This window comes from Aquarana catesbeiana, linkage group LG05, assembly GCF_042186555.1.
Source record: "Aquarana catesbeiana isolate 2022-GZ linkage group LG05, ASM4218655v1, whole genome shotgun sequence".
In the NCBI taxonomy this organism is placed as follows: domain Eukaryota; kingdom Metazoa; phylum Chordata; class Amphibia; order Anura; family Ranidae; genus Aquarana; species Aquarana catesbeiana.
Genome location: NC_133328.1, coordinates 418768742 through 418782156, shown reverse-complemented (window position 1 = coordinate 418782156; position 13415 = coordinate 418768742).

The window sequence follows — 13415 nt, the reverse complement described above, 5'->3', positions numbered from 1 at the left end:
TTAGCATGCACGCATATGCACATGTGTGCAAATACACGTGCCTTTTACCCAATGCTCGTACCAAATGGCCTTTATAAGGACAGCAGCTGCACTGGTTCATTGCTGTCTGATCTGCAGCTTTACCCATATACCTGTTGCTGTGATCTGTGCTTGATTCCTCTGTTTGACCCGGCTTATCCTGACAACACTTGCTCTCCACCTATCCTGACCTTGGATTACCTTAAATACTTTGTTATATCTTCCATCTGCCTGATATCCTATTGCCAACCTCTGCCTGCATCTTGCCCATTCTCTGCCTGCTGTTTATGCTTACTGTATACCTGATCCTTCATTGATAACCTGGCTTGTCTGACCCTGCATCCAGTTATCCGCCTGTCCTGCTCTGCATAAATCAGATCAAAATTGCCAGCATTGCTGAGGCTCTTGAATGATATCATTAACCAGATATGGTTATGATCATGTTTGGTCAATAACATCACCCAGGATTCCTGGTTAGTTTGTTTACATAGAGAAGTCAGCCAGGGGTTTGTCATTTAGCGGTGACAGTATCTGTGGATTCACAAAGGCAAACTATAAAATATTTGGTCAAATATTCACCAAATTTGAAAACAGGCTGAGATTTGAGTTTGGGTCAAACCAGAGGCTGATCCCTAAAGAGTACAGTGCCTTGCAAAAGTATTCATCCCCCTTGGCTTTTTACCTATTTTGTTACATTACAGCCTTTAGTTCAATGTTTGTTTAATCTGAATCATATGTGATGGATCAGAACACAATAGTCTAAGTTGGTGAAGTAAAATTAGAAAAATATATACATAAAACTATTTTTCAGAAATAAAAAACTGATAATTGGCATGGGCGTATGTATTCACCTCCTTTGTTATGAAGCCCATAAGAAGCTCTGGTGCAACCAATTTTCTTCAGAAGTCACATAATTAGTGAAATGATGTCCACCTGTGTGCAGTCTTATGCCCCGTACACACGGTCGGACTTTGTTCCTAGGATTTTTTCCGACGGATGTTGGCTCAAACTTGTCTTGCATACACACGGTCACACAAAGTTGTCGGAAAATCCGATCGTTTTAAAAGTGACGTAAAACATGTACGTCGGGACTATAAACGGGGCAGTGGCCAATAGCTTTCATCTCTTTATTTATTCTGAGCATGCGTGGCACTTTGTCCGTCAGATTTGTGTACACACGATCGGAATTTCCGACAACGGATTTTGTTGTCGGAAAATTTTATCTCCTGCTCTCCAACTTTGTGTGTCGGAAAATCCGATGGAAAATGTCCGATGGAGCCCACGCACGGTCGGAATTTCCGACAACACGCTCCGATCGGACATTTTCCATGTACGGGGCATAAGTGTTACATGATCTGTCATTACATATACACACCCTTTTGAAATAGAAGAACAACAATGGCGCCACTCTAAGTGCAGTATTAAAACAAATTTAATGAGTCATAAAAACAGGTACTCACAAAAGTACAAGTATTCAGGCATGTAAGTGCTGGGCAGGAAATGCCGGGTGTCCCAGGGGTTTGTTCCGGTCACGTCCTCAGATGTTGTTCCGCTCGGAGACGGGATGTGCTGCTGTATGGGCGGCAGATCCGGCTGCTGGAACGCACTGTGTGTGACGTGTGGATCTGTGGGAACGAAGGCACTTCCGGGTCTATGCAGGGGTGACGAATAGGCGACGCGTTTGCGGAGCTGCGCTCCTTCCTCAGGCCTAACGTGACCTGTGATTGGTCTATTATGTTATAGTCTGACATGGGCTGGGATTGGAGGAAAGATCTGTCAATCACTGTTAGGCATAGGCTGTGTGCTGGACGCTGTGTGCTGGTATGACAGCGTCTACAGCTGTGTCAAATCCTAGTGCAAGACAGCGGCATGTGTTTGCAAGAGGAGAAAAGATGATGTTATTAATTGAGATCATATAGTCTATAAGAAAACAAGAGGGAAAAAGAGAGAGAGGATGTTGAATTAAACCACAAAGAAGGAAAAAGGATGGGCATATGTTGGTAAATACATGTGTAGCTGGAGTTACTGCTGTTAGATGAACTCCCTATTGTGACAATGTTGTAAATTAAGAATTATGCATACCTAATGAAATGGGGAATGGGAAATTTAGAGAGCTCAATAAACTATGGTACACAAGGATAATAGGAAAATATTGTGTTATTACAAAATGATTATGGTAATAGAATGATGGTGATGGATTGATAATTAGATTAATTATAAGAATTGTGTTGTTAAAAAATTATATATTATATATATTGATGTTTCTGCTCTTTCGATAGGTGAAACATCAAAAATCTGGTAGCACCCAGCAAATATAAAAGTCAACAAAATCCCAAGACAACATCTCTCTGTCTCGTCCCCCTCATTGGGATGTACCAATGCCGTAAAAAACTATGCCTCACATGCAGCCATGTCCATCATGGCCAGAAAGAATTCACCATCAAGGGACAGACTTATCAGATCAGTAACTTTTATAACTGTTCCACAGAATTCGTCATCTATTGCTTGACATGTCCTTGTGGGTTACACTACGTAGGCCGCACCATACGCACGTTGAGAAAGAGGTTTGGTGAGCACCGCCGCCTAGTAGAGGCAGGAGATGACCATCACAGTGTTCCCCTCCACTTCCTACGCAAACACAATCATTCTTCATCTGGTCTCAAGGTCTGGATCATTGAGTCAGTTCCCAGTACGTTCCCACTGGCAGAGCGTTTTAAACGCCTTTGCCAGAGGGAAACTTACTGGATATTCACTTTGGACACTTTGACCCCTGGAGGACTCAACGAGGAAATAGAGACAAGCAGTCTCATCTGACTACTCTCCTAGTCCTCCAAGCCCCACCGGGATGCTCCAACTCCCAACATTCAGTCTGTCCTCTAACCCCCCTTTTTTTTTGCTTTCTGAATCAGGAACCCCAGCAACATCAACAAATCTGTTCCTTCCCCCCCCCCTCCTCTTGTTTTCCCCCCCTTTCTTCCCCCCCCCTTTTTTCCTTTTTTCCCCCTTCTTTCCCCCCCCATCTTTCCCCCCATCTTTCCCCCCACCCCACCCCACCCCCCACCCTACCCTCAGGTTTTTCCATTTGATGTATTATTGGCCACTAACACATCATGTTCAACTTCCAAATCCTAGCAGGATATACTCTTCCCCCCTTCTTTTCATAATCAAAAACTTACCAGTGCGGTCTCCTACCAAATCATATCCCAACCCCCTTTCACAATTCAGCAGTTCTGCCAAAAATATCAAAATCACCCCAACATTATAAATATCTATTCATTATTTTCTCAACAATCTTACCTTTTTTTATATATATAATATTCCTTTTTTATACATATAATATTCCTTTTTTATGTATTTAATATCCCTTTTTTTATATATATTTCTCCAGCATATATTTTTTAATCAAATTTTTTTATTAATTTTTTATTTATTTACGTTTTTTTATAACACATATATATATATATATATATATATATATAATTTTTTAACAACACAATTCTTATAATTAATCTAATTATCAATCCATCACCATCATTCTATTACCATAATCATTTTGTAATAACACAATATTTTCCTATTATCCTTGTGTACCATAGTTTATTGAGCTCTCTAAATTTCCCATTCCCCATTTCATTAGGTATGCATAATTCTTAATTTACAACATTGTCACAATAGGGAGTTCATCTAACAGCAGTAACTCCAGCTACACATGTATTTACCAACATATGCCCATCCTTTTTCCTTCTTTGTGGTTTAATTCAACATCCTCTCTCTCTTTTTCCCTCTTGTTTTCTTATAGACTATATGATCTCAATTAATAACATCATCTTTTCTCCTCTTGCAAACACATGCCGCTGTCTTGCACTAGGATTTGACACAGCTGTAGACGCTGTCATACCAGCACACAGCGTCCAGCACACAGCCTATGCCTAACAGTGATTGACAGATCTTTCCTCCAATCCCAGCCCATGTCAGACTATAACATAATAGACCAATCACAGGTCACGTTAGGCCTGAGGAAGGAGCGCAGCTCCGCAAACGCGTCGCCTATTCGTCACCCCTGCATAGACCCAGAAGTGCCTTCGTTCCCACAGATCCACACGTCACACACAGTGCGTTCCAGCAGCCGGATCTGCCGCCCATACAGCAGCACATCCCGTCTCCGAGCGGAACAACATCTGAGGACGTGACCGGAACAAACCCCTGGGACACCCGGCATTTCCTGCCCAGCACTTACATGCCTGAATACTTGTACTTTTGTGAGTACCTGTTTTTATGACTCATTAAATTTGTTTTAATACTGCACTTAGAGTGGCGCCATTGTTGTTCTTCTACTTCTACAGTTCGCAGAGGATTGCTTCTTCTTTAACAACAGGGCTACCTTCTACAATTGCTTTTAATGGACTTAAATTCAGTTTTATATTGGACTGCAACATCCTACAGTTGCTGATGTTTAAAACACCGTTTATATTTACCATTTCAGATTGTCATTTTATGTTATAAGTTATACAGCACCCAATCACCCCATCTACTGTTCACAAGTAGACCTATCACTGCTGTCTGACCATATTGAATATAGCGCTCACATCCACATGTTTCACACCCTTTTGAAAGGCTGCAACACCTAAACAAGAGGCACCACTAACCAAACACTGCCATGAAGACCAAGGAACTCTCCAAACAAGTAAGAGACAATGTTGTTGAGAAGTACAAGTCAGATTTCGGTTATAAAAAAATATCCAAATCTTTGATGATCCCTAGGAGCACCATCAAATCTATCATAACCAAATGGAAAGAACATGGCATAACAGCAAACCTGCCAAAAAAAGGCCACAAACCAAAACTCACGGACCGGGCAAGGAGGGCATTAATCAGAGAGGCAGCACAGAGACCTAAGGTAACCTTGGAGGAGCATCAGAGTTCCACAGCAGAGACTGGAGTATGTGTACATAGGATGACAATAAGCCGTACACTGCCAGAAGAAAGCCATTACTTTCAGCAAAAAACAAAATGGAACGTTTTGAGTTTGCTAAAAGGCATGTGGGAGACTCCCAAAATATATGGGGGAAGGTGCTATGGTCTGATGAGACTACAATCAAACTTTTTGGCCATCAAAGAAATCGCTATGTCTGGCGCAAACCCACACCATCCCCACAGTTAAACATGGTGGTGGCAGAATCATGCTGTGGGGATGTTTTTCAGCAGTCGGGACTGGGAAACTGGTCAGAGTTGAAGGAAAGATGGATGGTGCTAAATACAGAGATATTCTTGAGCAAAACCTGTACCACTCTTTGTGTGATTTGAGGCTAGGATGGAGGTTCACCTTCCAGCAGGACAATGACCCCAAACACACTGTTAAAGCAACACTTAAGTGGTTTAAGGGCAAACATGTAAATGTGTTTGAATGGCCTAGTCAAAGCCCAGACCTCAATCCAATAGAAAATCTGTGGTCAGACTTAAAGATTGGTGTTCACAAGTGCAAACCATCCAACTTCTCCATCCTGGAGAAGTTTTGCAAGATGGAATGGGAAAAAGCTGTGATAGACGCAAAAGGTGGCTCTACAAAGTATTGACTTTAGGGGGGTGAATAGTTATGCACATTGACTTTTTCTGTTATTTTGTGCTATTTGTTGTTTGCTTCACAATATAAAAAAGACATCTTCAAAGTTGTGGGCATGTTCTGTAAATTAAATGATGCAAATCCTCAAACAATCCATGTTAATTCCAGGTTGTGAGGCAGCAAAACATGAAAAATGCCAAGGGGGTGAATACTTTTGCAAGGCACTGTATATATACTGTATATAAGTATTGAACGTGTCACCATTTTTCTAGGTAAATATATTTTTAAAGGTGCTATTGACATTAAATTTTCACCACGTGTCGCTAATAACCCATGCAATCCATACATACAAAGAAACCAAAACAAATACGTTCAGAAATTAAGCTATGTGTAATAAAATGGAATGACATGGGGGAAAAGTATTGAACACATGAAGAAAGGGAGGTAATCTATCAGTAATTAGAAAGCAATCCTGCCCCTCAGTGCAAATTAATATCAGCTGGTTCAGTCTCAACTGATGACCTATAAAAAGGTGTCTCATTATCAAGGTGTCACACAAGATACATCTTATGATGGGTGAAAGCAGCTCTCTTGAGACCTTTTCAACCTTATTATAGCAAAACATACTGATGGCATTGGTTACAGAAGGATTTCTAAACTTCTGAATGTTCCAGTGAGCACTGTTGGGGCCATAATCCAGAAGTAGAAAGAGCATCATTTCACCATAAACTGTCCACGATCAGGTGTTCCTCGCAAGATTTCTGACATAGGAGTGAAAAGAATTATCAGAAGAGTTGTCAAGGAACCAAGGACCACTTGTGGAGAGCTTCAGAAAGACCTGAAATTAGCAGGTATAATTGTTTCAAATAAAACAATAAGTAATGCACTCAACCCCCATGACCTGCATGCACACTCACCACACAGAACTCCATAGTTGAACAAAAAGCATGTTGAAGCTTGTTTAAAGTTTGCTGCACAACATTTAGACAAGCCTGTGAAATACTGGGAGAATATAGTCTGGTCAGATGAGACCAAAATGTAACTCTTTGGAATCCATAATACACACCATGTTTGGAGGTCAAATGGCACTGCACATCACCTCAAAAACACCGTACCAACAGTGAAGTTTGGAGATGAGAACATCATGGTGTGGGGCTGTTTTTCAGCATACGATACTGGCAAACTTCATATCGTTGAAGAAAGGATGAATGGAATAATATACCAAGACATTCTTGATAAAAATTTGCTGCCATCTACCAGGATGATGAAGATGAAACAAGGGTGGACATTTCAGCAAGACAATGATCCCAAACACAAAGCCAAGGAAACTCTCAATTGGTTTCAAAGAAATAAAATAAAGCTGCTAGAATGGCCCAGCCAATCACCTGACTTGAATCTCATAGAAAATATATGGAAATAACTAAAGATCAGAGTTCATAGACGAGGCCCACAGAACCTTCAAGATTTGAAGACTGTTTGTGTGGAAGAACGGGCCAAAATAACACCTGAGCAATGCATGCGACTAGTTTCTCCATACAGGAGGTGTCTTGAAGTTGTCATTACCAACAAAGGATTTTGTACAAAGTATTTAATATTTAAAGCAGGGGTCCCCAACCGCCGGATAGCAGACCGGTGCCTGTCTGTAGCTTTTTGATGACTGGGCCGCTAAGCAGGAGATGAGAGGTGACCGCGGTCCGCACAGAGCTATCACAGACCTCAGTTGCCGCTCACTTCCTGTCGTGTGGCCATGCCTGTGTGTCCTCTCCCAGCTCCTCTGCCCACCCAGCCAACAATGTCATCCAATCAGTAGAGATGAGCCAAACCCTCCCAGAACATTCGAACATCGCAAAAGTGCAGACCCAAACAGCGTACCCCATTGAAGTCTTTATATATAGTGCCTGGAGCAGGTACCCTGAGTCTGCCTGTAAAGTGCTACATCTGTACTGTATATAGAACATGCTGCAGCAAAACTGACATTTATAAAGGAAAAAAATTACATTTAAATAGATCTTCCCTGCAAGCTTTCTTTATTTTGTAAACAATGGCTTGGCGAGCCAGTCTGAATGATGAGGCCCCAATTTAGTGCACTCGGAACAAGATTAGAGATTTTTTGGATGGAAATAACACATTTTTGCACCACAGTGAGCAAGCCTATGTGAACAAGCCTAATTATAGTACACTCAGGCCAAGATTAACATTTTTTTAGATAAAGTCTGGTGTCTCTTTTGCAGACTTTGGATAGAAGTAACAGTTGCAGAAAAATTGGGCTTTGGGTGTTGGTGGTGCTTTCACCCTGTAACCTTCTAGAGGTACTCTTGATAAAAGCAAGAATTGGCCTTGCTGTAAAAAAAATTAATTTGATGCACTTGTCAAACAGATGTGAAAAAATGGTACTTAGGTGTTAATTGTGCCCATGAAACCTATGCCAAAAAATTACTTCAAGATAAAACCAACACCCACAATGCTAGGCAGCCTAGACAGTCTTGCAGAAATTCAAGATCCTAAAAAAACACTTAATAGTGACATCGGCATCAGGGGCTTCATAGCTGCTGCTAATCCAGGACTGACTCATTTTGACAAATGTCAGCAGGTCAACGGAGTCTGTGGACAGACGTGCTCTTTTTTTTGTCACAAAACTTCTGGCATCACTGAATGCTTATTCGGAAAGCACGCTGGATGCATGGCAGCCCAGCAGCTCAATTGCATACTGGGCAAGTTCTGGCCAATGGTCTATTCTCATGACCCAGAAACTCAGTGGATCGTCTACTGAAAAGCTCTCCATGTCTGTTTTCAACCCTAGATAATCATCCACCATATGATGCAGATGCTGCCGATGGGATCTTGACGCTGACAGCCCTGGGCACCGAGGACTAAACATTTTTTTAAATGCATCACTGAGGAGGCCCCCTTCTCCACCGCTCCTTCTTTGACCAACTGAAGCCTCAAAACTAGCTCTTCCATGAGACTGTAACCTACCAGAGTCTGGAAAGGCATTACATAAACTCCTCTTTAAGGCGTCCTCAAGATATTTCATCCTGTGCTCCCTCTGAGAGGGCAGGTTGAGTTCTGAGACTTTCCCCTTGTAACAGCGGCCAAGGAGGGTTGCCAATCAATAGTGATCCTTATCTTTGATGCCACAAATTCTTGGGTCCTTTTGCAGAATAAGGGAGCCTATGCACCACAAGTTTGCGGAGGCATGGGAAGCAGAGTTCTCAGGGTCACTGAGGATTACAGTGTCTGGAACTGCCTCCTACCAGCCCAATGCTTCTGGGGACTGAAAACCATCCCTCAAGGTTTGACATATGTATTCCTCTGCTTCTATGCCTCAAAAACTGCCAGAATCCTCACACAAGTACTCATTGACGTCCCTCTGCTGCATGTGCAGCCACTACAGCATTGCCAAAGTTGTGCTTAACCTGGTGGGCATGTCACAAATCAGGCGGTTTACGAGCAGGTGGAATTCCCTCTGATTTTCTGCCAACCGTACACTGGCAGTGTATTACAGCCTGAAATGGCTACAGACTCTTCTGGCCTGCCTTAGAAGACCTTGCAAACCTGTGTACCTGTTTAACCACTTGCCTACCAGGCCAATTCTGACATTTCTCTCCTACATGTAAAAATCATAATTTTGCTAGAAAATTACATAGAATCCCCAAACATTATATATATTTTTTAGCAGAGACCCTAGAGAATAAAATGGCGGTTGTTGCAACTTTTTATCTTGCATGGTATTTGTGCAGCAATTTTTCAAACGCTTTTTTTGGGGTAAAAAAATAACAGTTTCATGCATTAAAAACAACAAAGCAGTAAAGTTAGCCCAATTTTTTGCATAATGTGAAAGATGATGTTATGCCAAGTAGATAGATAACTAACATGTCACGCTTCAAAATTGCACACGCTCGTGGAATGGCGCCAAACTTCAGTACTTAAAAATCCCCATTGGCGACCCTTTACATTTCTTTACCGGTTACATTTTTTGAGTTAGGGCTCTTTCACACGGGGCGGATCAGTGATGATCCGCCCCGTGAACACCCGCTTGCTCAGCGGGGATCGCTCCGCCGATCCCTGCTGAGCAGGAAATTGACAGGTCCATCGCTGCACAGTGTGCAGCGACGGACCTGTCAGAGCGCCACTCTCCCCTATGGGGGATCAGGTGATGACGGACCATAGAGTCCGTCGTCACCCGATCCTATCCGAAAACAGATGGAAATGTAGGGTTTTCCTCCGTTACACCTTTCGGATCGGAGCGGGTAGGATGTCAGAGGACATGTCACCGCTGACATCCGACGCTCCATAGGGATACATGTATGTCCGTTTTTCATCCGAAAACGGAAGGATGAAAAACAGACATACGGATCCCCCGTGTGAAAGAGCCCTAACAGAGGAGGTCTAGGGCTAAAATTATTGCTCTCGCTCTAATGTTTGCGGCGATATCTCACATGTGTGGTTTGAACACTGTTTACATATATGGGTGCCACTTACATATGTGTTTGCTTCTGTGTGCGAGCACATGGGGACAGGGGTGCTTTAAATTTTTTATTTTATTTTTTATTGGTAATTTTACTTTTATTTTTCTAGTTTGACACTTTCTTTTTAATTTTTTTTTGGATCACTTCAATTCCTATTACAAGGAATCTAAACATCTCTAGTAATAGGAATAAGCATGACAGGTCCTCTTTACAGTGATATACGGGGTCAATAAGTCCCCAGATCTCACCTATAGGCTGGGAAGCCTGAAATAAAATAAAATAACTATCATAACTTCCCAGCCGAGATGGTGCCATTTTTTCAAATGCAGGGGTCGGGCGTGATGTCATAACACTGCGCCTGTCCACCAAACGATCATAGAGACTCCGGGGACCATCTGGTCTGCCAGAAATATCTATCGTCAACATCTAGTGCCAGCGGTTCCTTTCTCTGACTCACTGATGGCAGGGGTGATTCGGTAGAGGCACTGGAGGGCGGCGGGAGGTGGGGGTTGTTCCCTCTTGCCACCTGTAAGAACGATCAAGTGACTGAACAGCCACTATGATCATTCTTATGGTGTAGGGAATCGCTAAAAGAAGATATCTGAATGATGTCTGTAGCTACAGGCATCATTCAGATATCACCGCTCAATCCTGACAATATCATATGACGTGTGGCGGGCAGCAGGCGGTTAATAAATGCTGCACCACCAAATTGAGGCACGGCACATGTGTCAACTCTCCCTGTCGAAGGGCAGACAGAAGGTTAGTGCCATTATCGCACACCACCATTCCTGGCTCAAGCTTCCGTGGTGTGAACAGATCTGAAATGATTTCTGCTCCTGTGTGGCTCATGTCCCCTAGACAGACTAGCTGAAGCACTGCATGGCATATTTTAGCCTAACTCATTGAATGACCAATTGAACGCTTATGGGGTACTGGTGGTTCATATGAGAATCCAGCAGAGGGCATGGAGGAGGAGGAGTGGGTGGAGCTGACAGATCTCACATCATCACCACCAGCTGTATGGAGATGTGGTGGCAAAACAAGCTGCAGCACTGAGCCCTGTCTTGCATCCTTCCTAGTTGCAAGCAGAGTTACCCAGTGTGCTGTGAACAAAATATATCATCCCTGACCATGTTTGCTGGACCACGTAACAGCAGTAATGTGGACTTTGTGGCTGACTGCCTTGCCCAACAATGTCACAACATTGCCTTCCATGTGATGGTACAGAGATGGAATGGCCTTACCTGCAAAGAAATAGCGCCTGGTAACCTGCCATTGCGGTACAGCACATTCTGCATATTCACGGAAGGGGGCAGAATTCACCAGATGGAAAGTCAAGTGTTGTAAAGCCAGCAATTTGGACAAGATGGAATTTAGACACTGGGCATGTGGGTGGCAGGGAGTGTGATTTTTTTTTGCAAGGCAGCAGCTGGATCAGAGAAATTTGCCTGCTATACTCTACAGCTGGTGGTGTGCTGCTGGTAGATGTGTTGCAAGGACCTGTGACACTCTTTGCGATACCATCATCCCTGTCAGTGGAGGCTGCTGAAAGGTCATGAGATATAGCGGGGGTAGACATGAAAGGTGAGGAGTGAGGAGGAGAAGAATTGTGTCCCTTGTGTGTGACTTGCAAGTGCTCTTGCCAAGGGCTGAGTGGTGGGAAGTTAAATGTCTTGTCAAACATGTGGAACCCAAATGGCTGGTGTTTTTGCCATGCTTGATCTGCTTGCGGCAGAGATTGCAAATTGAAACAGTGCAATTGGCTGCATATGTGCTAGAAAATCTGATGGAATAGGATGGCTGCTCTCTACTTTTCCATGATGGCTGCCTCTGGAGGATATCCTGCCTCATTGGGGTTGTTTCTCCCCCTCATTTTCCTCTTCTGCTCTATCTGGGACCCAAGTTGTGTCAGTGACCTCCTCATCATCATCCCCTTCATCCTCATCATCACTGGAGCCAACTTGGCAAAATGCTGCGGCTGGGGGAACATGACTGCCAATTTGTTAATTATCAGTTTTCTCCGCTTGCTCATGTTATTCCCTTCCTCTAGTTCAGAACCAACATCAGAATCAAGTAAAGTCTGTGCATCCTCAAGAAGCAAGTGGCTGACGCTGTGTTCAAATAAATCAGCTGACTCCTCCATACATGATGCTGGGGCTATGGCAGGAGTAGCTGTGGACAAGGAGGCAGAATAAGCCAGTCTGGCAGCTGCGGTGGACTATGCACTAGTGTCAGCTTGGGTCATAGAGGATGAGGCAGGTGAGGATGGTTTAGTAAGCCAGTCAACCATCTCCTCTACATGCTGTGACTGGATAGCACGGGCAACATCACTAAACAGAGACAAATGTGCCCTGCCTGAGGATGGACCACGTCCACCTTTGCCTGTGGACACAGACACTGCTGACCCCTTCATAGTGGCATGGGAACATCTGCCTCTCTTTGTTGGTCTCCCAGACATGATGGGGGGCTTATTACCCAAATATAATAGAAACTGTGAAATGTGTGATTGGAAGCACCCTATTGAATGAAAAGTGGTGTTTGGTGCACTTTAAATTGAGTACTGATGCTGACAGAAGTGTAAAAACTATAAAAAAAATTAAAAAGGAGGAACACCAGAGTCGCAGTCAGAAAAACTATGGTAGACAATTTAAAAAAAGGACAGCCAATGTCTGGGCCGTATTTTACTTGGCCCAAACTGTTCGCCCAACACTAACAATCTGAGGAGCTGCAGATCGGAATGGAGAGCTCCTCCCACCCCCTGTCCTGCTGAATGGATGACATCATCGGGTGGGTGGGAAGGGGATCCAGGGGACGACACACAGACTGGTCACAGCCTCTGCCCTGCCAAAGGTAAGAGTCCTGTGCAGGGGAGGTAGAGATTTGAAAAGGGAAGAGTGATGTTAGAGAGGACAGGGGGGAGGGGCAGACTGCAGGGGTACTGTGATGGGCCGACTGCAGGGGCACTTTGATGGGTAGACTGAAGGGGCACTGTGATGGAGGAGGCTGTGATTGCTAGGGACACTGTAATATAAAGGGCACTGCACTGCAAAGGGGCACTGTAATCATTGCAGTGCCTCTTTTCAGTGCAGTGCCCTTTATATCACACTGCAGTCCCCTTTACATCACAGTACACTCCCCTTAAAATAACAGTGCACCCTTAACATCACAGTGCCCCCTTTACAGACTAGTCCCCTTTACATCACAGAGCCCCCTTTACACAGGAGTCCCTATTACATTCATGTACTGTAAAGGGGCACTGTGATGTAAAGGGGACTGCATTGTAAAGGGGCACTGTGCTGTAAAGGGGGCGGAGGACAGACTCTGTGAATACCCTCCACCCCCACCCCTATCCCTGGGAAAATTGG